This window comes from Lolium rigidum, chromosome 5, assembly GCF_022539505.1.
Source record: "Lolium rigidum isolate FL_2022 chromosome 5, APGP_CSIRO_Lrig_0.1, whole genome shotgun sequence".
NCBI classification, from domain to species: domain Eukaryota; kingdom Viridiplantae; phylum Streptophyta; class Magnoliopsida; order Poales; family Poaceae; genus Lolium; species Lolium rigidum.
The window spans coordinates 119396993-119419397 of record NC_061512.1 but is presented as its reverse complement, the minus strand read 5'-3'; the positions used below and the strand labels follow the sequence as shown (position 1 = coordinate 119419397).

General features: G+C 42.4%; 2 long non-coding RNA genes and 1 pseudogene across 2 annotated transcripts; all 3 read right to left on the bottom strand.

The window, feature by feature from the left end:
• Nucleotides 1-15287: 15287 nt before the first annotated feature.
• On the bottom strand, nucleotides 15288-17706 carry LOC124654254. The gene is made up of 2 exons (XR_006988267.1): nucleotides 17658-17706; nucleotides 15288-16806 (listed from the first exon to the last, which is right to left on the bottom strand). It is a non-coding gene; the product is annotated as an uncharacterized LOC124654254 (long non-coding RNA).
• Nucleotides 17707-18617: 911 nt separating this feature from the next.
• On the bottom strand, nucleotides 18618-19811 carry LOC124656701. Its single transcript, XR_006988767.1, has 4 exons — nucleotides 19774-19811; nucleotides 19023-19058; nucleotides 18880-18946; nucleotides 18618-18652 (listed from the first exon to the last, which is right to left on the bottom strand). It is a non-coding gene; the product is annotated as an uncharacterized LOC124656701 (long non-coding RNA).
• A 1-nt stretch (nucleotide 19812) lies between these two features.
• LOC124656319 lies at nucleotides 19813-21941 on the bottom strand (annotated as a pseudogene).
• Nucleotides 21942-22405: the final 464 nt, after the last annotated feature.

Below are 22405 nucleotides of genomic sequence, written 5' to 3'. Positions count from 1 at the left end.
CAAGAAAATGAACTTTTATAGTACATAGAGGATGACATGCGGGTCCCATGAGCTGCAGGGTTCCTCAACGTTTCAAACGTGGCATGAGATCGAAAGAAAAAGGTAAGTGACCAAATATGAGGTGCCAAAAATAATTCAAGAAAAGAAAGTTTTATAGTACATAGAGGATGACATGCGGGTCCCGGTTAGCGGCAGCGGTATCACCGTTTGAGAGGCGGCAGGGGATCGAAAGAAAAAGGCAAGTGACCAAATTTGAGGTGCCAAAAAAACTCCAAGAAAAGAAAGTTGATTGCACATAGAGGATGACATGCGGGTCCCATTTAGCAACGAGCCGGTATCACCGTTTGAGAGGCGGCAGGGGATCGAAAGAAAAAGGCAAGTGACCAAATATGAGGTGCCAAAAATAATTCAAGAAAAGAAAGTTTTATAGTGCATAGAGGATGACATGCGGGTCCCATTTAGCAGCAGCGGTATCACCGTTTGAGAGGCGGCGGGGATCGAAAGAAAAAGGCAAGTGACCAAATATGAGGTGCCAAAAATAATTCAAGAAAAGAAAGTTTTATAGTGCATAGAGGATGACATGCGGGTCCCATTTAGCAGCGGCGGTATCACCGTTTGAGAGGCGGCAGGGGATCGAAAGAAAAAGGCAAGTGACCAAATTTGAGGTGCCAAAAAAACTCCAAGAAAAGAAAGTTGATTGCACATAGAGGATGACATGCGGGTCCCATTTAGCGGCAGCGGTCTCAACGTTTCCAAGGCGGCAAGGGATCAAAAGAAAAGGAAGTACCCGAAATCGTGGGGTCAAAAAAATCCAAGAATAGAAAGAATTTTGGTTCATAGAGGATGACATGCGGGACCCATGATCCCGCATCGTAAACGGCTCGATCGGAGAACGTTGAACGAGATGGCGCGATCGAGAAAAAAAACAATGCCGGAGAGGCTGCCATCTCGGGCCCTACATCCCTCGGCGGTGCGGATTTGCGTTGACTCGGCCGGCGAACCCGAGAATTCGCGATGCACCACGTCCCGGGCCACCATACGCGACGTTTTGGCCGCTTTCGTCGGGCTAGGTGGCCTCAAAAACGAGAAAAAAAAAGTTTTGACATGCACCACGGAGGGACCAAAATCGTCGGCCATGGTACACCAGCAACCACGGCGCGACTTCAACTTCGTCGGCCATGGCAACTTTTCTTGTAGTGCTATGGTGGCGGCCCCTCGTGGCCCCACTTCGACTCCTCTTCGGTCTTCCGGAAGCTTCGTGGCAAAATAGGACCCTGGGTCTTGATTTCGTCCAATTCCGAGAATATTTCGTTACTAGGATTTCTGAAACCAAAAACAGCAGAAAACAACGAATCGGCTCTTCGGCATCTTGTTAATAGGTTAGTTCCAGAAAATGCACGAATATGACATAAAGTGTGCATAAAACATGTAGGTATCATCAATAATATGGCATGGAACATAAGAAATTATCGATACGTTGGAGACGTATCAGCTTTACTTGGAGCATCTGTGTGCTTTTATTTTCATTTTGTTATTTTCATTCTCTGAATAAATCGGATCCTAACATGCTTGTGTGGGAGAGAGACATGCTCCGCTTTTTCATATGAACACTAGTGTTCTTCGCTTTTACTTTTAATGTTCAATGGCAAAAGCTGAAAGCCGCTGCATCTATTGCTATTTGGTTGGAAACAGAAAATGCTTCATGTGGTAATTGGTATATTGTCTTGAATAATTTGATACTTGGCAATTGTTTTGAGCTCTCAAGTAGATCATGTTTAAGCTCTTGCATCATGTAGTTTAAACCTATTAGTGGAGAACTACTATAGAGCTTGTTGAAATTTGGTTTGCATGATTGGTCTCTCTAAGGTCTAGATATTTTTTGGTAAAAGTGTTTGAGCAACAAGAAAGACAGTGTAGAGTCTTATAATGCTTGCAATATGTTCTTATGTAAGTTTTGTTGTACCGGTTCATACTTGTGTTGCTTCAAACAACCTTGCTAGCCAAAGCCTTGTACTGAGAGGGAATGCTTCTCGTGCATCCAAAACCTTGAGCCAAAACCTATGCCATTTGTGTCCACCACAACTACCTACTATGTGGTATTTCTCTGCCATTCCAAGTAAATACTTCATGTGCTACCTTTAAACAATTCAAAAAGTTATTATCTCTTATTTGTGTCAATGTTTTATAGCTCATGAGGAAGCATGTGGTGTTTTATCTTTCAAACTTGTTGGGCGGACTTTCACCAATGGACTAGTGGCACATCCGCTTATCTAATAATTTTGCAAAAAGAGCTGGCAACGGGGTTCCCAGCCCCAATTAATTAACTTTCATTAATAATTCTCTTCACATGTTTTGCCCTGATTCATCACTAAACAACTTAATTTTGCAAATAGACACTCCTCCATGGTATGTGAAATGTTGGAAGGCACCCGAGGATTCAGTTAGCCATGGCTTGTGAAAGAAAAAGGTTGGGAGGAGTGTCATCCATAAATAAAACTAAAGTACATGTGTAAACAAAAGAGAAGAGGGATGATCTACCTTGCTGGTAGAGATAACGTCCTTCATGGGAGCTGCTCTTTGAAAGTCTCTGTTTGACAAGGGGGTTAGAATGCCCACTACCATTCGTTGACAACAACAAACACCTCTCAAAACTTTACTTTTATGCTCTCTATATGATTTCAAAACTTGAAAAGCTCTAGCACATGATTTAATCCCTGCTTCCCTCTGCGAAGGGCCTTTCTTTTACTTTATGTTGAGTCCGTTTACCTACTTCTTTCTATCTCAGAAGCAAACACTTGTGTCAACTGTGTGCATTGATTCTTACATGCTTGCTTATTGCACTCATCATATTACTTTGTGTTGACAATTATCCATGAGATATACATGTTGAAAGTTGAAAGCAACTACTGAAACTTAAATCTTCCTTTGTGTTGCTTCAAAACCTTCTATTAAGAATCTATTGCTTTATGAGTTAACTCTTATGCAAGACTTTTCGATGCTTGTCTTGAAAGTACTATTCATGAAAAGTTTTTGCTATATGATTCAGTTGTTTAGTCATTATCTTTTTGTTAGCAAACTATAAACCATTGCTTTGAGTCACTTCATTCATCTCATATGCTTTACAATAGTATTGATCAAGATCATGTTGGTAGCATGTCACTTCAGAAATTATTCTTTTTATCGTTTACCTACTCGAGGGCAAGTAGGAACTAAGCTTGGGGATGCTTGATACGTCTCCAACGTATCTATAATTTCTTATGTTCCATGCTAGTTTTATGACAATACCTACATGTTTTATTCATACTTTATATCATTTTGATGCATTTTCCGGTACTAACCTATTAACAAGATTCCGAAGCGCCAGTTCCTGTTTTCTGCTGTTTTTGGTTTCAGAAATCCTACACAGGAAATATTCTCGGAATTGGACGAAACAAAAGCCCACGGCCCTATTTTCCATGGAGGATTCCAGAAGTTCACAGAAGAGTCGGAGGCGGCCAGCAGGGGGCCCACCCCACAGGGCGGCGCGGCCAGGCCCCCAGGCGCGCCGGCCTATGGGGAGCCCACCCCTGGCTCCGCCGACGCTGCCTCTTCGCCTATATATTCCTTCGTATCGGAAAACCCTAGTACTGAGAGCCAAATTACGAGAACAGTTCCAGAGACGCCGCCACCGTCAACCCCATCTCGGGGGGTTCTGAAGATCTCCTCCGGCACCCTGCCGGAGAGAGGAATCATCACCGGAGGGCTCTACATCACCATGCCCGCCTCCGGACTAATGCGTGAGTAGTTCATCCTTGGACTATGGGTCCATAGCAGTAGCTAGATGGTTGTCTTCTCCTATTATGCCATCATGTTTAGATCTTGTGAGCTGCCTATCATGATCAAGATCATCTATTTGTAATGCTACATGTTGTGTTTGTTGGGATCCGATGAATATGGAATACTATGTCAAGTTGATTATCGATCTATCATATATGTGTTGTTTATGATCTTGCATGCTCTCCGTTGCTAGTAGAGGCTCTGGCCAAGTTGATACTTGTAACTCCAAGAGGGGTATTTATGCTAGATAGTGGGTTCATGCCTTCATTGAATCTGGGACAGTGATAGAAAGTTCTAAGGTTGTGGATGTCTTTGTTGCCACTAGGGATAAAACATCAATGCTTTGTCTAAGGATATTTGTATTGTTTACATTACGCACAATACTTAATGCAATTGTCTGTTGTTTGCAACTTAATACTGGAAGGGGTGCGGATGCTAACCCGAATGTGGACTTTTTAGGCATAGATGCATGCTGGATAGCGGTCTATGTTCTTTATCTTAATGCCCTAAGTAAATCTCATAATAGTCATCATGATATGTATGTGCATTGTTATGCCCTCTCTATTTGTCAATTGCCCAAGCGTAATTTGTTCACCCAACATGTTATTTATCTTATTGGAGAGACACCACTAGTGAACTGTGGACCCCGGTCCATTCTTTTACATCTGAAATACAACCTACTGCAATCATTGTTCTCTGTTGTTCTTTGCAAGCAAACATCATTCTCCACACCATACGTTTAATTCTTTGTTTTCAGCAAGCCGGTGAGATAAACAAAGATTTGAAGACGATGTGATCTAATTAGGTGATCATTTATTATAACCTAGTGGGATCATTCCTGTGATGGGCACAGGTACATGGCCGGATACCAAACGGATATTTTCCTCTTTTTCCCTCTCTCTACTTGAGCAGGATATTTCCCCTTGATCAAAGAAAAAAGCTTGAGCAAAAACCAAATTAGACACATCGAATCCAGCGGCGAATCGCGGCCAGCCAGGCAGGCAGCTGGGCCCGGTGGCCACGGTGCGTGACGCGGACGGCCGGCGGCGTGGCCCACCGGGCATCCCTCCCAGGCTCGTCCCACCTTCCTTTCTTCCTTCCGCCTGGCACTGCCCGCGATCCGCCTCCAAACTATATAATCCCCCGCCTGCGCCACACGCCCTCGCCATACGTTTAATCCTTTGTTTACAGCAAGCCAGTGAGATTGAAAACCTCATTGTTAAGTTGGGACAAAGTATTTTGATTGTGTTGTGCAGGTTCCATGTTGGCGCCGGAATCCCTGGTGTTGCGCCGCACTACACTCCTTCACCAACAACCTTCACGTGGCCTTCATCTCCTACTGGTTCGATAACCTTGGTTTCTTACTGAGGGAATACTCGCTGATGTACGCATCATACCTTCCTCTTGGGGTTCCCAACGGACGTGTGCTTTACCGTCACAAGCAACTGCTTTTTTGGCGCCGTTACTGGGGAGGAATCAACACTCCATCAAGCCCTGTCACGCGGCATCAGTCCATTATCACCAAGGGAACATATATGATGGGTTAGTTCATAAAGCATAATTGACAAGGCTTACCATGCAACATGACTTCACGTGACACATTCTTCATGCTTCATGTGTTGACCAAACTTGAATTTATTCTTCACTCTTTGTATTTGTCAACCTAGTATCTTCTCATGCTCTATCATACTATCTTGAGGTGTATACATAACTCTTCATTTGTTTGCATGCTCTAAATCTTAGTCAACCATAGCTCAACTTATGAGACTAACATGACACCGACTTAGAGCCATATCTTGAATTCTTCACTTGTAATCAAGCACTCAAGATCATAATCATTTATTGCTCAAATATTGAGTTCCACATAAGAACTCCATCTTCATTTCTTCTTCTTGATCATATCACATATATGTGTTCAAATCGATGATCTTGATGCCAATACTCAAGGTATATCTTTATCTTTATGGCATCCATACTTAAATCCAACACATGGTCTACAAGCAGTACCTATGAAATATTCCTTCATATAAACTCAATAAAAACATTAGTTCATAAGGGTTGTCATTAATTACCAAAACCACACATAGGGGCAATATACCCTTACAGGGAGGGATACCGCCCCCCCACAACGGTTTTCTTCATCATCCGCACGGAAGGACGCGTTGGGCACTGGTCATTGCTTTTTCTGGCTAGAAGTTTGCGCGGTGGTCATTGCATGTTCTTGTTGGTAGGAATGTTGTCCGCGCGCTGCTTTCTAGTTCGTTGGATCTACTCTAGTAAATTATTTTTGGAAAATAAACATATTAACCAATACAAAAACAAGAAAAATTTAACTATCATTTCTTCCAGCTTCTCACAAAATGGCCAAGAATTACAAAATGTTCACAATTTTAACAATGTTCAAGAATTCAAAATTAGTCTGTGACATTACAAAGCTACCGAGTTTGAGTTTTAAACATATTTTTAAAGAATGTTCCCGAAGTTGAGGGAGTGACATGGGCATACCCTTCGGGTACCCATTATTAGTATACCTGGCTCGGCCCAATATGGAGAAGACCCAATATGGAGAAGGCCCAACAAGGCAACCCGAAGAAGTAGTCGACTAGGACTCTTGTAAAACCCTAGGTTGGTTGCATATATAAAGCTAGCCAGGGCACCCGAAAGAGGGACAATAGATAGACAGAATATAGACAACACAGCTCCGCCTACGGCGACACCATGTAAAACATATGATCATATACTGGATTGCTAGCAGCACGTAGGGATCCTCCACCGAGGGGACCCGAAGCTGGGTACGTCGTGTGCCTAATCTCGCTCCCGGAATCTCCATCGTCGCTCTCTCCCAAAACCCAAGTCTACAATACGTAGGCATTGGCGAGGTGATCCCTCGTCAATTGGCGCCGTCCGTGGGGACTCGTGGCGATGGATTTTGTGATCCGGGCGGGATCCTTCTTCATCGGCAATGGCGGCCAGATCACATCTGATCGCATCTGGCAAGATTCACCTACAATAAATTTCGGCGACTTCATGGTGGTAGTCGAATCAGCGATCTCGACCAGCGCGTGTGCATGAGTCGGCATGCAGCGTCACCACTCGAATCTTCGCCGGAGTGCGCTGTACCTGCAAGCCCAGCAAAGGAGCAGATGCGTGCTATCCTGGCGAGGTACAACCTGGCACTAGATTTAGATGTGCGCCTTGGCGCACGATCCCGTGAATTTCACACCTATTTGCATTTTATATAACGATGATAAAAATTAGGCAAAATATGATAATATTTTTTTAGGTTCAAAGCAAAATAAATATGATGAAATTAGGATAATCGCATTACATTCAAACAGAGAAACAAACATCTTAAGATGGAGTCAAAATAGGTACTTGGTTAAGCTAATATTAATATTTTTCTAAGCCTGTTATATAACATAGCCGATAAAATTCTTGTGTACATTCTATGAAAATCTAGCCAAAGTCTAGCTGCTAGCGAGGGTCCTCCAAGCATAGCTAATGGTAGAAAAACATGTGAGCACCATCTACGGCAACGGGAACTTCGGGAAGTAGCTCGAATGGATTCTATCTGCATGCATAGCAAAAGAAGGCCGCAAGAAACCTGCATCACCAAGAGCTAGCTCTACTCGCAAACAAAATGAAAAAATAACCGGAAGTTATTTGTGTCAACCAAATAGATGGCAAGACTTTATCGAAAAAAATAGATGGCAAGAATATGAGGTTAATTCAAGTTCAATACAAAAAAAAACTACTCATGAACCTTGGTGTTTCATCTAACATAAGTAATGCTTCCTCTTTTTCTCCAAATGTATAAGAATATGATTTTTTTTTGTTTCTTCGTAAATAATCTTCTTACTCGCCATTACCATTTTCTGCAATATTTTTTTTTTGGAATGAATCCACTTTTCGAAGGAGATAGAACATGTTACATAAACAACTATAAGGATTCTGGAAACAAAAAAAAAAGTGTATTGCACTTGGCCACAACACCCGTGACCAGTAGCTCGCCTTGTACAGCTGTACGCACAGGCACTGTCGTTTGTTCCCCTCTCTCTGGATCCCCTTTCTCACCTCTCTCTCTCTCTCTCTCTCTCTCTCTCTCTCTCTCTCTCTCTCTCTCTCTCTCTCTCTCTCTCTCTCTCTCGTGTATAGCTCCAGCGCCGCCGGCGTCAATTTCTGTTCTCCCGTGCTCCAATCGGCGCCGCTGGCCGCACCTTGTACTCCCCTCGTACTCATTCGGTGATTCTCGTGCATCATGACATTGCATGGTGGAACTCTTTCTGGGCAAAACCTGATCCATGCTTAGTTTGGACGCCGGCACTCCGGCAAGTTGTCGGTGGTGTTGTACCGCTACGTGCCGAGGTTGCGACAATTGACTTGGTGATTCCGCCCGACCTAAGAATTTGGTTGTAGCAACTTAGCCGATGCCAGAGCGCTTGGCCCCAGATGTTGCATGCGCTCGTCGGCGCGATGGTGGTATCGCCTAGTCTCAACCTCTATCCTCACCGGAACCTGCTTGGAGCCTCAACGCCGATGGAATACCGGGAGTTCCTCGCTCTCCAAGGCCAGGTACTTATCTACTGCTCTTAATTAGCTTGCTCTGGACCAAGGATGGCCCACTGATGAGGTACTGCTCACTTGGCCGCGACATCATCCTTGCCCGTCGCCTGCTATCCTTGTTAGCCAAGGCGCGACCTACAGTATAATTAACCACCGCAAAGACTCGTGAATTATTTGGAGGAAGTTAAAGTTTCTAAGTAGTTCCGGCAACAACTCGAGAGCGCCCAAAAGCATACCATTAATATGAGTGTGTACTGTAGCCAATTTCCTATTGTTACACTAAACTGTACGCATGGAGTAGGTTGCAGCTGCTCGACCACTATCCGAACCACTGCAACGAGTGTATTACTATTTTACCAGCCAGGTTTTTAGTAGCAAATCAGAAATATTATAACCTTACTAATCCATTTCCCCACTTGTCCATCTTGGTCTGCAGCAGATTTGCTACTTGTCAACGAATTGCTCAAACCATAATTTCTTGGTGCTAATGTATCTATTCCCGGTAGTTCATAGGGGTTCGGTTGAACTAAAAGATGCTCGTATATGCAATAGGAAAAATAGAAATATATGGTATGTTCAAGTACCCTCAAGGTTTACATATAATCACCTAGAACATTTACATCTGATGTTGAAGGAACACAAATTGATTTTTAAAATTACATTGGGTATTTAAGTCCCTGGCATCAATCCTTTATGTCAATAGCTCATCTCTAATTACAAATTAGAATGCACACTCCGATGTATTCTTTTCGACATTCCTCCATGTTAACAATATGACATCCCTAGAACTCAAGCTGCGAGTATGGTGCACATTAAATTAATGACAACTAATTGTATTGGTTGTACTATTATATTTACTCATGGCATGCATTAGACACACATTCAATTCTATGTGAAATAGCTCCTTAGGCTGACAAACCCATTTAAAATAGGCCATGCTATTTCATTCCACTTACGAGTTGTTTGATCACTTCATTTTTACATCTCGGGTAATGACTATTTTGGAGGATTCATCGCAAGCACAAAACAATTGTAGTCATGATTTTATTCGTCCCGAGGGCGACACAGCTGAGGTACACATCACTCATTTTCGTGCGTTCTTTCGCGGCTTCCATCCCGCACGGGCGCGGCGCCTCTGTGACCCGGCACTTGACACCATCGCGAACAAGAGTATTCGGAAGCCCAGGTCACATCGGCCGCTGGTATTATTGCGCTCATCCACGCCTAGCCCGGAACGAAGCTGCATTTATGCAGCTCGCCTTGGGTGCTAGGATGTAGCCGCGTTTCTCCGTGCTCGCTTTGCTCCTTCCAAGCTTTGGCGCCATATTTTTGTTCTCTCTACTGCACCACCAGGTCGCGTGGAATCAGGTATGACACCTAGTTTTACATGCATTTGTCATACATGTTAGTTCAGCTCATGGTCCCCCAAGAAACTTTGGCATTTTTCCTTCATGCATCACAATTAAGGAAATGCGGGAGGTACCAATACCCTTATTAGCATATCAAACATGACAAATTACCCGATGTTCTTCAAATTCAGTAAAATTTAGCGTGGGCAGGACACTCACACTGTCCGTATGACCAATCTCCATGCTCATTAGCCCATTCTTGAGACGGAACTGAAACCCATCAACGTGGTTGCGATGTACTCGTACCTTATCTCTCCCTGTGTTATCATCAAAAGGATAGCCGCTATTGTTCGGGAAGCTGCCAAAGAAGTTATAAAATAGTCATGAATTATCATTGAAACTGATTTATGCTTCTTACAATGTGTGAAATGGTACCATGTGTGTAAATAACACTTACCTTGGTCCTCTTAGAGAGACGAGGTTCGTAGATTATACACTCTAGTTTTCCAGAATTTTAGTCGGCTAAGAAAGCACAACGAACCTGGACCAAGGAGAAGAACCAAACACCATGTAGGCAATAAGACGACCTTACTTATTATTTTGGAAAGGAAATAACTTAGTCGGTGCCCGGCAAATAAAATATAACTGAAAAGAAAACACTAACATACTGAAGCAGGTGCAAGATCTCCATTAATATTCAAATTGTAAAAACAAAACACTGACATACACATGGTGTAGAAAATGAGAAGCCTCTAGAAACGATGTAAAAATACTTATACTAAATAAAAAAAGATGGAAAATTTTGTCAAATGAGCGACACAATGGTTGAATGCCTATCCATCTCTAAATATGTGAACCTGTGTAATTTTGCTAAGATAAACTGTGTATTTATGGAGAGAGTGGAGCAAAGCGAGACACAAATATGGAAGAACTGATATTAGTATGTTAATTGTTAATACACTCTAAAGAACTGATATAATAGAATATACACCATTTTATCAGGGAGAAATTTATTTATGCATTAGAATATGATGAAGTAAATTGTCTTCATTATAGGCGAGTAAAGAGGATGCACGCTTGGTGACCCGGATACTCCGCCGCCCCATACGGTCCATTATCATTTGGAGATCCACAACTCCATCCCGGATGACGCCTCGCAGCGTGCCGGTTATGCTTGGGACAACGGGGTCGTCTTCGGCGACCGGATGACGGTGTCTTTCCCTCCCGTAGCCGAGTTGGACACGGCCAAGGGGACAGGTGGACATCCATGGTCACGAGGTCCGCTTCTCTCGGTCGACTACGCTTCGGGGCATCGCACGACTTGCACACCGGACCTCGTTGAGGCCACTTGCGATGAGCCGGGCCATCTTCCCCTGGTGTGCTGCCTTCCATAGGATGGCCTGTGACATCTGCTACTATGTGTGGAGCTCGGACGTACTATGGCAGCTAGTGATCATCAACGGCGACTAAAAGAGGATAAGCTCCCTGTTATGGGTCCACCGAAGAAGGCAATGCAAAGTTCGTGGCCAACTACCAGAGACACTTGATGAACTTCTTGCTGAAACATTTCATGCCAAGTTGCATTTCTTGCTTCAGTTATTGTAGTGTGTTAATGTGTTCTCCAGCCGGATGTGCTAACTCTAAGTGATCTCATTTTGGGTTTCATTCATATTATAGGATGATGTAAACCTTTCATCGAAGTGGACGACAAGAAGACTGTATATGGTGCTGAAACCTCAAATTGACATGTTGCTTGATCCGAGTTATCCACGGCCACACAAATAGAGGAAGAACGAACACCCTCAAGGAATTAAGACATAATTTCATAAGGAAGGTTGCATATCACTCGTTAGAAGCAGCAAGAGTTAACTAAAACTTAAAGAGCAAAGTCAAAAGAGGCAAGGAAAAATAATCTTTTCATAACATACGCTTTGCACTGAAGCATAAATGTCCCCTTTGAAAACAAACAATTGTAGCTAAAAATAGTTAGTGTGGAAAAAGAAAAATAAATACCTTTATATTGTTTGTCCCTGGCCATTTTGTTCTTCCAACTGAATTAATGCTAAGTCAAGTTCGAGGATAAAACCAATAGCTTGGGATAATCTGGAAAATAGATGTAGACCAGATAACATCTAGCTTCAAGGCATCACTCTGCAAGAAAAAAGTAGCACATGAATTCTTACACAAAAATATATAGATCATCATTTGAATGTAGCAAGTTGAGTATATGCTCATGTTTAAGCAAAAATTAGCTGCGCCTTGTTTGACATGCAATGTAAATAGTGATAATGCAATTTAGAACAAAAACTATTGTGTGCTGTGACGCCTCAACATAAACTGAGCTGAAATCTATGCACTTATAGTTTTTGACGTACTAAAATTGGACTAAGATTGGACAGCAACAAAAAAATACTTGGTATACATAGCACTTTTTACAATACAATGACGCCTCAACATAATCTGAGCTGAAATCTATGCACTTATAGTTTTTGACATACTAAGATTGGACGGCAACAAAAAGGCTTGGCATACATAGCACTTTTTACAATACAATGGTTTTCCTAAACCATAACCCGACAATTCACAAATCACTTGATTTTCTAATTCTTTTACCTTCACTTCAAGGACAATCAATCTCAGCTATCTAGCCAGGACATCATGTAAGATCCATCAATGAATGCATATCCAGCGAGGGCATCGGCTTTTGCTGAACCACGGAATCCACTTTAGTACATCCATTTTTTAGATGATCCTTCTCCTTCTAAAAACGCTAGAATTAAATTGACCAAGGTGAGTAAATAATACGAGTTCATACTACTTAAGAGGATATAGGTATAGTTTAGCTTCGAGTCTCAAATAAAGCAAAGAAGCATAGCATCTATATATTATTTTGTATTGTGCAAGGTGTAGCAAGGTGTAGCTGCAGTAGGAAACCTAAATCATAGAGGACACAATAAGATCATGAAAGCAAAATTTTTTTTTTTTTTAGAACACAGTACAAACGCAGACGCTCACAAACACGCACGTACAAACACCCCTATGAACGCACGCACGCACACCCTACCCCTATGAGCACCTCCGAGGGACTGAGCCGGCATATCTTGAGGTTGACGAAGTCACCACTGGCGCCTCGCTGTTGACGGACACGTCACCTACCACTGAAAGCATAGCGCCGGTTAAATCCTGGAATAAATCCAGGTAAATGCAAACACCCATGCCAAGTCTAGGACTTGAACCTGGGTGGGCTGGTTCCACCACAAGGGACCTAACCACCAGAGCCAAGCTCTGTTTGCATGAAAGCAAAATTTAGCTGCATATATACTTAATTTCATCTTGAAGTTTTTTATTTCAAATAAATCATCACCATCAATTCTCGTCCAAAGACATACCATATGTATATGGAACTGCTCAAAGAGTTTCTCTTACACGGGTGAACACATCGGCAAACGAAAAATAACATATTTAGTTAGAGCAATACAGGCTGGAGGTGATGTATATTAATTGTTGAACCCAACCTGATTTAGCCAAACTTACCTACAGAAGTACCAATGGCCATTAACAGATCACCCAAACCAGAAATCCATAATTAATTAAGCATTCATACCTCAAATATCAGCAGTGTGTCGCACGCAGCAATAATCTATGAGGAGAGGAAGGAATGGGATTCATAAAAGTACCTTTTTGGGCATTGGCTTTCAGCAGCAAGTCGACTCCGGGCGGCGGCAGCACATCAGAGGCCCCAAACACAGCAGCTCGCGCTGATTCCACTTGTCCTCCTACCTGGTAAAGAGATGTAAAAAAAGGCGATCCGGGAGAGGATCGGTGATCAGCTCAAAAGGAATAATACATGAATAACATGGAATTTTGATTCTTACAATGATTACTTCGCCACACCAAACTAACTACTCCCATTATACATTACAAAATGATACTCGTCTAAAAAGCTATTTCTATTTACGTATATTGTAACCTACAAACAATGAACTTCCAATCTAGAAGGTGATGTAGTTTTAGAATCCATCCCAAAGAATGAACAAATTAAAGATAAAGCGAGAGACTCACACCTGTGCTACATAAATGCGGATAAAAAAACATGTCGCAACCTTCTTCTTGTCGGCTCTCCTTAACGAAACCAGCGAGGCCCGTCCACCGAGACCTATGGACACAATGCCGATGTTCCGCAATCATCGGTCCTCATCACATGGATTTGCATCCTCACCTGGTCCAGTTTTCTTATCAACACCGCAATAAAACAAGAGTACATAGGATTGAAATAATCACAGCTGAGTCCAAAACAGCCCCTGGAGATTTCAACTAAACAATACGTTGTCTGTCCCATATGGAAACCAATGTCTGGAAATAAAAAATAGAGAGGGAAAGAAAGAAGAGAAGAAATGTAAAGGAGCTGACCTGCACCAAATCGTTCTTTGATGATCGGTGGTACCCTCTGGTGGCTGTAGGAATATGGGGATCCCATGAGAGGAAAAGATAGGAAAGTAGTCGGAGGCAAGAGAGATGGGGAAGAACACTGTAGGAATATCGCGGCGACGGCGACGGCCGAAGGGCGGCCGGAGTAGCGAGCGGAGCGACAATAGGTGGAGAGGGGCAGCGGAGTGGGCGGCGGTCCGCCATCGCCGTCGAGGCGCAGCTCCTGCCGGCCGGTGGTTGTCCAAGGAGGCGGAGAGGAGAACGACGTGGGGACCGACAAGGGAGGAGCGATGGGATTGGGGGAGGAAGAGGAGGAGTGACGGGACCGTCGCCTCCGGGCGTCGCCGCCGCGGATCGGCCTAGCGCCGGCCCGTCTCCGGCCGCACGGCCGCGCCCGCGACCGTCGCCTCCGGGCGTCGCCGCCGCGGCGATCGGCCTAGCGCCGGCCCGTCTGCGGCGCGCGCGGCGCCTCGGGTCGCCGCCGCCACTGCCGCCTCCGGTCGTTGCGGATCCGCCCCGCGTCGGCCCGTGTCTGTGGCGGCTAGGGTTTTCACTGGGGGTGCCCTTTTATATGATGCAGCGAAAAAAAATGGACGGCCGGGATGCGCCGCAAGATCCATCCGACGGTTCACGTGCAAGGATGGCTGTGAGGCCCCCTATGGGGGGCATCATATACAACGTTAGACTAGATTTTGATGTGCGCCTTGGCGCACGACCCCGTGAAATTTATGTCAATATTTTTTTATATACAGCTGTAAATATTGATGATAAGCAAGCATTAAATGAAGAGTGAATAATTTTCCGTTCCATTTCTCCAGATAGGGGGTATTCTGACGAAGAGGAACAAAAGAACACAACATATCATGTGGATTAAACACACTACAAATTATATGTGTAATTGGAAAATATATTACTCATAGGTATGGCATGGTCGTCAAACAAAGAGACATGAAGGAGTTTGCCGGGCGGCTTGACGGGGAGTGGGAGTGGAATGAGTGTTGAAGAAACTATGCAACAACGTATAATATAACTTTGCTCACAAATTAGTCTTCTCCAACAGCATGACTACAGGACGCTAGTACTTAGGGCATGGGGATTGCCCCTTGGACAATATACCGTGGAGTATGTAGGTGGTAAAATTATAATTAATCTTCACAGGTTTTACAAAACGTGGCGAACCACAGTAAATATAGACAAACATTTATATACAACCAGGGAATCATAACAAAAAAAATATTATAGCAAGAAAGGAAGGAATACAAAAATCATCATCCATATAGGCCGTAGGGTGCGTCTTGGCGCGCGATCCAGTGAAACTTGTGCCGATACACATAATGATGATAAAACTTAGAATGAACTTACGATAAAGTACATAAAGTTATAAACATAGTAGGAAATGCTTGTTTTAGGGCAGGCTTTGGTGCCCGTTCCCCGACTTCACACTTGTAACAATTTAGAAATCCCTATATTTATCATACATGAAAATCTACTATAAATAAGAGATGAGTGTAGAAGATATAACATTACGGCGGCTCTTCATAAAATAGTGAAGACAAATAATCATAAAAGTTAGTGAACACACTCAGCAATCAGAAAATAGTTTGGTTCTAAAGACAAATAATCATAGCATAAATGCTCTTAAGAACTCCAAGAAGATTTAACTAATGTTCTCTATTTCAAAGTATATGGTGATGCCCCTGATAATCTGTTTTATCTGACATGCTCTCTCGATAAGTGCATGAGTAAAATGATGCAAACTCTTGTAAAATGATGGTATTCCTAATCCTTGGAACAATTTCCTTGATCTGCTATAATAATAGTATAGTGTGTGGGTTAGGTTGACTGTGGACCTACAAATCGTACTAACCTCGATATCCACAACTTAGTTGTCTACCAATGTGGCCATGCACATTCAAGACACACCATGAACAGTTAGTAAATTCTCCATCCATAGGAAATAATTATAATGATGCAATCTAGCAATGCATAGGAGACATATGACTGGAATTAGTTTCAACACTTACTACTCGGATGTCTTGGTATGTCAATCGAAGATCCAAATAGAGCACATCTTTTTAGCAAAGACATGCATCGGAATTTTGTCCGATGTCAATCGAAGATCCAAATAGAGCACATCTTTTTAGCAAAGATAGATAGCAACATTAGAACTATATAGATCCTCATATTAATCATCACTGGGAAATAATTCTTAAGGATACAATACAATGCAATACTCGCGTAAATAATTTTCCAATTAGTAAACAATAGTTATACGGATTGTTGCACAAACTGGATAAATGCATGGCAATTCTCATTATTGGTGCCCCATCATTGCCTTGCGGTACTTCGCCCTCTGGCTCATAACTTGCTTCTATACTATGTAGAATGAAATATTCAGTAATAGATGATAGAAGATGTGGCCGTTACCACAAAAGGCCACTATATAGGTCTATATAAGTGCTAATCAGAACTTATATTTGTTAACTAAACAACCCAGTTATGATGCTGTGTCTCTGCTCAACCAAAATTCAGAAGACTGAAATAAAATATAAGAACAACCTGATTGGAATTTTGTCAAACACCCCATAGGAGCCAAACATCTGTCATACATGAGTCCAACGTGAGCATGCTCTGATATTCCGGTTCTAGACTACAGGAAAAACAGGGAACTGATTATCTTCACTGAAGTCTGACTTTAAGCGATAGGGATATGTATCTACTGCCTGCAGCATCTCTGAGCAGTAGGGATAACAAATGAAAGAGCTATGCAAAAAGGTACATAGTATTATTACTTTTAAAGATAATCTTATATATAACCAATTATTCAAGTATTGGCTCAGTAAATCCACAAAAACATAAGCTACTCTAATTCCATCTCAGGGGTTAGATAAAACCCAAACTGAAAGTGTGAGATAAATATTTTCTGCACTACATTTTGAGAGTCTACGGAGGAATATCCTAGATCAGCAGACCATAGTAATAGCCACGATTATTTGTATACTACATTATTTACCCTAGACCAGCAGAACGTAGTAATAGCTCTAATGTTATATAGAAATATCCCTAATGTATAAGACTATATAAGAAAAATAGAGTAGCAAACATGAGCTACCTTTATTAGAACATTACACGGTTAGGGTGTGAGTTGTCAAAAAGATCTTTCATTTGTGCAGATCGCGAGGAAGAAATGGAACTGGTTTACTGTAGGTTATATCATTGCCACCTGAGTTACCGGATAGGAGTGATTTCAGAAAAATCTAAAACCTGCAGGTAATACGGATGACTACACTGCATCAACCATCAACCTATAAATATTTTTATATTCGCTGAGAAGTCTAAGGTTGGAATTCGGGAGTTTTAATCAGCCTTCTTTTGGGTTTTGGGTGTTAATCCTTTTTTTAAGACACCCAATGCAGTACCTAACTAATCGACTTGGATAACAAATAATTAATTGTTGGGATATCAATAGATTCAGGGGCAACATGATCCAAAATATTGTACCTGAAACATCGGTGAAAGTGACCTTGCGCATGTATTAAGTAATGACCTCTCGTATGACAAGGAGAATTGCCACTTCGGTAAGAGTAGGGAGCAGAGAACATGACCATCCCAACTTGTCTGTACACCAGTAGTAAAATTTCCATCTCTGGATTTCCTGGCGAAAATGGAAGAACCATTCATGAACAAAAACCTAATGGAACAAATCTGATATTCATCGCTTTTATCTAGATGCAGATCATGAACTACAATTTTTTTGTTCAAGTAAAGAATGAAGCGAATGTGAAGGTACATTTTTTTTTACCATGAATCCATAATACAAAGCAAGCATGGATAAATATCAACCAAAACGGTTGCCGTGGCTCGGCATCTTTCCCTGGTGTGACCTGGTGGTGGCTCATGCTCATTTCCGCTGAGAACGACTGCGTCGGGGCATCCGTTTCGTCGGCCTGTGCCCCACTGCGCCGAGGAAAATTGCCTACATAGATTGTATCATTATGGTAGCTGGTATGGTCATGAAATTCAATCTAACATCTTAGTTATAGCTTATAGCCATGCAGAAAAGAACATTACTTTGTGTACATCAATGGAATGCCTAGAAGAAGGTTACTAACGGAAGGTTGTTTTAACCAAGATGAGCCACAATTATCAAAATTCTGTTGGTTGCAGTTGGTCCATTATTCAGATCTACTTCTGGCCTTGAAAAAGATTGCAGTATTGACTTAACATTTCAGTCAGAAAATCTTTGCTAGATGAGATTCTGCGAAAGTGGAATAGTGCAACTTCTACATACAAATTGCAATATACCACACTGGGAAAAAAAATCAGAAAAGGTGTTGAATTGCATGTTGAAGTGTGAAAAAATGGAAACAAAGGAGATGCAAAAATAGATTGGAGAAAAATGGGATAAGGAAACCTGAAAAGACTATTGGAAGGTAGGGGCCAGGACGATGGCTCGAACGGAACATCCCCTTGTGGCATGGTTATATATCTGCAAGCTGCAGAAGAACAAACATTTACTCGACATGAGCACGTATAAGGAATATTGCTCCGACTTTCAAGATAAGTAAGCATAAGAAGTACATTGCTGCATACACAGCTACATGTAAATAAGAAACAAAGTTGATGAATATTGCTCCGACTTTTAAGATAAGTAAGCATAAGAAGTACATTGCTGCATACACAGCTACATGTAAATAAGAAACAAAGTTGATGAACAGCCTACCATGTCATATGAATTTCCCTGGAAGTTTCCAGGCTGCATAAACAAAATCCCAAAGTCGGAAAAATATCTGTAAAACATTAAAAAACACTGAATCACTAATGCACCAGAAGCTACTGAACAGCGAAGCTATATCAAACACTGACCTGCTCCTGCGAACCTGCTACTTCCTTCCTCTCAGTCTGTACATACGCAGTGCAAAAATTGTCTAAATTGGTTAGATAAATGTTGTGCATCATGTGACTTCTCACTAAAAGTAGTTCTACATAGAAAGGAAAACATTGTGCACGATGAACAACGAAAATTTTCACGTACGTACAATCCATGCTAAACTGCCAATCAGCTAGATCATTTAATTGGCATATGAGATGACAATTTAATAGTAAAGCTGTCAAACATGTCCAAGCTAAATATACTGAATCTTGAAACAAATACTCACCACATTATGAAGATTAATTATGGAATGATATTTCGTTTAATTGGCATATGAGATGGCAATTTAACAGTAAAACTGTCAAACATGTCCAAGCTAAATATACTGAATCTTGAAACAAATACTCACCACATTATGAAGATTAATTATGGAATGATATTTGATAATCCACTAATATTGTAATAACAGTTCAGACCAAGTGTATTACGGAATGATATTTAATAATCTAATAATGTCGTTTATAATAATCTAAATGAGATCCGGAACATCGAAATTCCTTTATACATTATTCAAGTGATGTATTAAGAGTCCTCACACTCATCCTTGAAACAAACACAACTAAGTCTTGAGTATTTACAGCACGGTTATTGCACATTTCTACACAAGAACATGAATATGCAGACGAAATCAAGGTCTAACACAAATACGATACAGAACAGAGGGGGGATACATAGATGATTCACCTTTCTGCTGTTGGCAGCATCAGTTACATGTTTTATCATGGACATGCCCTCTTCATTGACATGCTACACAGAAGTAAGCATATTGATCAGATACAGTTATTTTATGGGTTCAAAGCATTTAAGCATATGGTGAGGCATTTATTCAATACCTCCTTAAATATTTGTGATACTTGAGACAGACCGCCGTCCATCTTAGAAAAGAGTCTATACATCCTTGACAGATCCTCAGTCTACAGCAAAATAAGATAGGCAGCAAATTTTAGTAAATCCATTTACACGTTTGAAGCATGCAAGGCGGAAATAAGTTTCCAATCAAACCAATGGGGTTAAAAGGATAAACTTCAGTTGCAAAAAAAAATCTCCATAATGACTTAACAAACATACAATTAGCAACAACACAATAATAATATGATAACTGATACAAACCAGTAGCAACTTTGGTTCAGTTGTAGAATGCAAGTAATGCGCCACTCGCTCTTTCTCTTTTTGTAAGCATTCCTCAGCCTATGCAACAAATAAGCAATCAGAAGCTATCCTTACACTTGATTGCATCTATCTATATTATTATAATATTAAGTCACGTGGAAACCTTGAACATGTATTCAGCACAAGAGTCTTCCAACATCCAGGTTTGTGCCTTCTTAGAATAGTAATCTGCAGTCCCCTTGCAAAAGCTTCTTCAAAATCCTGCTCGTAAACAGCCATACTACCGCGGCCAATCTCAACATAGATATCAAGGACATCCTTGACAAGGGCACGGTCAATAAGTTGCCATCCCTCTCATGATCAACCTGTTGAAGGCAATTGCAGGGCCAGAAATTATTGTAATGTCCTGTACATAGAATGTGGCAGAAGAAGGGGAATGAAATAGTAGAGGGCAAGGCGTACCATGTCAATAATAATAGTTGCCAGTGTTGTTTTTAGCTCACTGAAAACCTATCAAGGGCAACACAACCAATAAATAAATGTTCAAATCAGGAAGCACAGAGACTTGGGACAAAAAACATTATTCAAGGAACACAGAGACTTACCAGATCATGAAAGCAAGTCGTGCCGAGTTCTCTGAGCGGCAGAAGTAACTTGCACGAAACATAGTAGCGGTCGAGGTAGTGGAAGAACCTGCTCAACCACCTGACCATCACCTTGTGGTTCTTCCACCTCTGCACTAATTCCCTGAGCAGAAATTGGCCGTGCTTCTCCTTCATTGAGGGTAAGACCTACATGATGACGAAAGAAAGTAAGCATCGCCTCATGATCACAACCCAAATCATGTTGAGATGCATGTCACATGCAACAATGGATACCAAATTAAGAGCTAAACCAACTATCCAGTACAGACCAATCCAAGCATGCAAGTGTAGTTAACTAAATACAACTTTCCAGCACAGCGCAATATATAATAAAAGAGATTTTTGTTAATAGGGAGGGTAAATTCATCAATGGGGACCAATAGCCTGTCACGCAACAAGCAAATATAGAATCGGTCTACTTTGCTCCATCAAAGAAGAGTCATGACAAACAGGCAGTGCCGCATACGAATCCCTGAGAACTAACAACACACATTTAAGGAATTAATGAAGTACCACCACAGGATGAGCATAATTAAAAACCGTATCCTGCAAGAGAAACTTGGCCAATCGCTCAAACAGGGGGAAATTGACCGACCCTATTTTCGGATAGCAAAAGAACTAATAAATACAACTTTCCAGTAGGGAAGTATTATGAAAGCGATTTTCGTTAATAAGGCAGGGCAAATCCATCAATGAGGACCGAGATCGAGCCTATGACGCAACAAACAAACAAACATAGAATACTTTGCTCCATCATGTCAGACGGGTAGTGCTGCATACGAATCCCATCAGCCACACGAGAAGAATTAATGAAGTACCACTACAGGATTATTAGCATAAGATCACCGTATGGGTGCAACAGAAACTTGACCAATCGCTCAAATTAATAGGGGGGAAACTGAGCCACGAGATTCATCGCGCTTGGCAGAAACATAGATGTGGCGGTCGATCGCAAAACCTAATTATACAGCAAGCAAAGTGAAATAAAGAGGCGCGCGCACGTACGGTAGATTTGATATAATCTTCGAGGGTCTTCTTGTAGCGCTCGTAGAGCTGCTTCGAGTAGTCGTGCGGCGGCTTCTGCGTGCACATGTTGAATATCGTCCCGCCGCAACGCGATTAGGTCAGATCGGGTTGGGTACCGAGCCAAATCGCAGGGGAAAGAGATGGATGGGAACGTACGTGTAGAGATGGATGTACTCCTGGGAGCTGAAGCTGACGCCGTCGACGCCGTGGAGGATGCGCTTGAGCCTGGCCACGCCGGCGTCCATGTCCCGCCACCCGGTCTCGAGCTCTACCGGAGGAGGCCTGAAGGATGGCGGCGCCGTAGCGAGCTCGCACGGCGCAGCGCGGCACAGCGGGAGGAGTCCTCGTCGGCGGCGCGGCGCACGGCGAGGGCCGTCGCCGCCTCCCGCAGCTCCCGCGCCACCTCGGCTGCGGCCGCCGCCTGCTCCTTCAGGTCGGGCGCGTCGCCGCCTGCGCCTTCCTGGCCTGGCACGCGGGGAGATGGCGGTGGTGGGACTGGCGGCGGGCTGAGCAGGAGAGGAGCCGCACGGGATTGG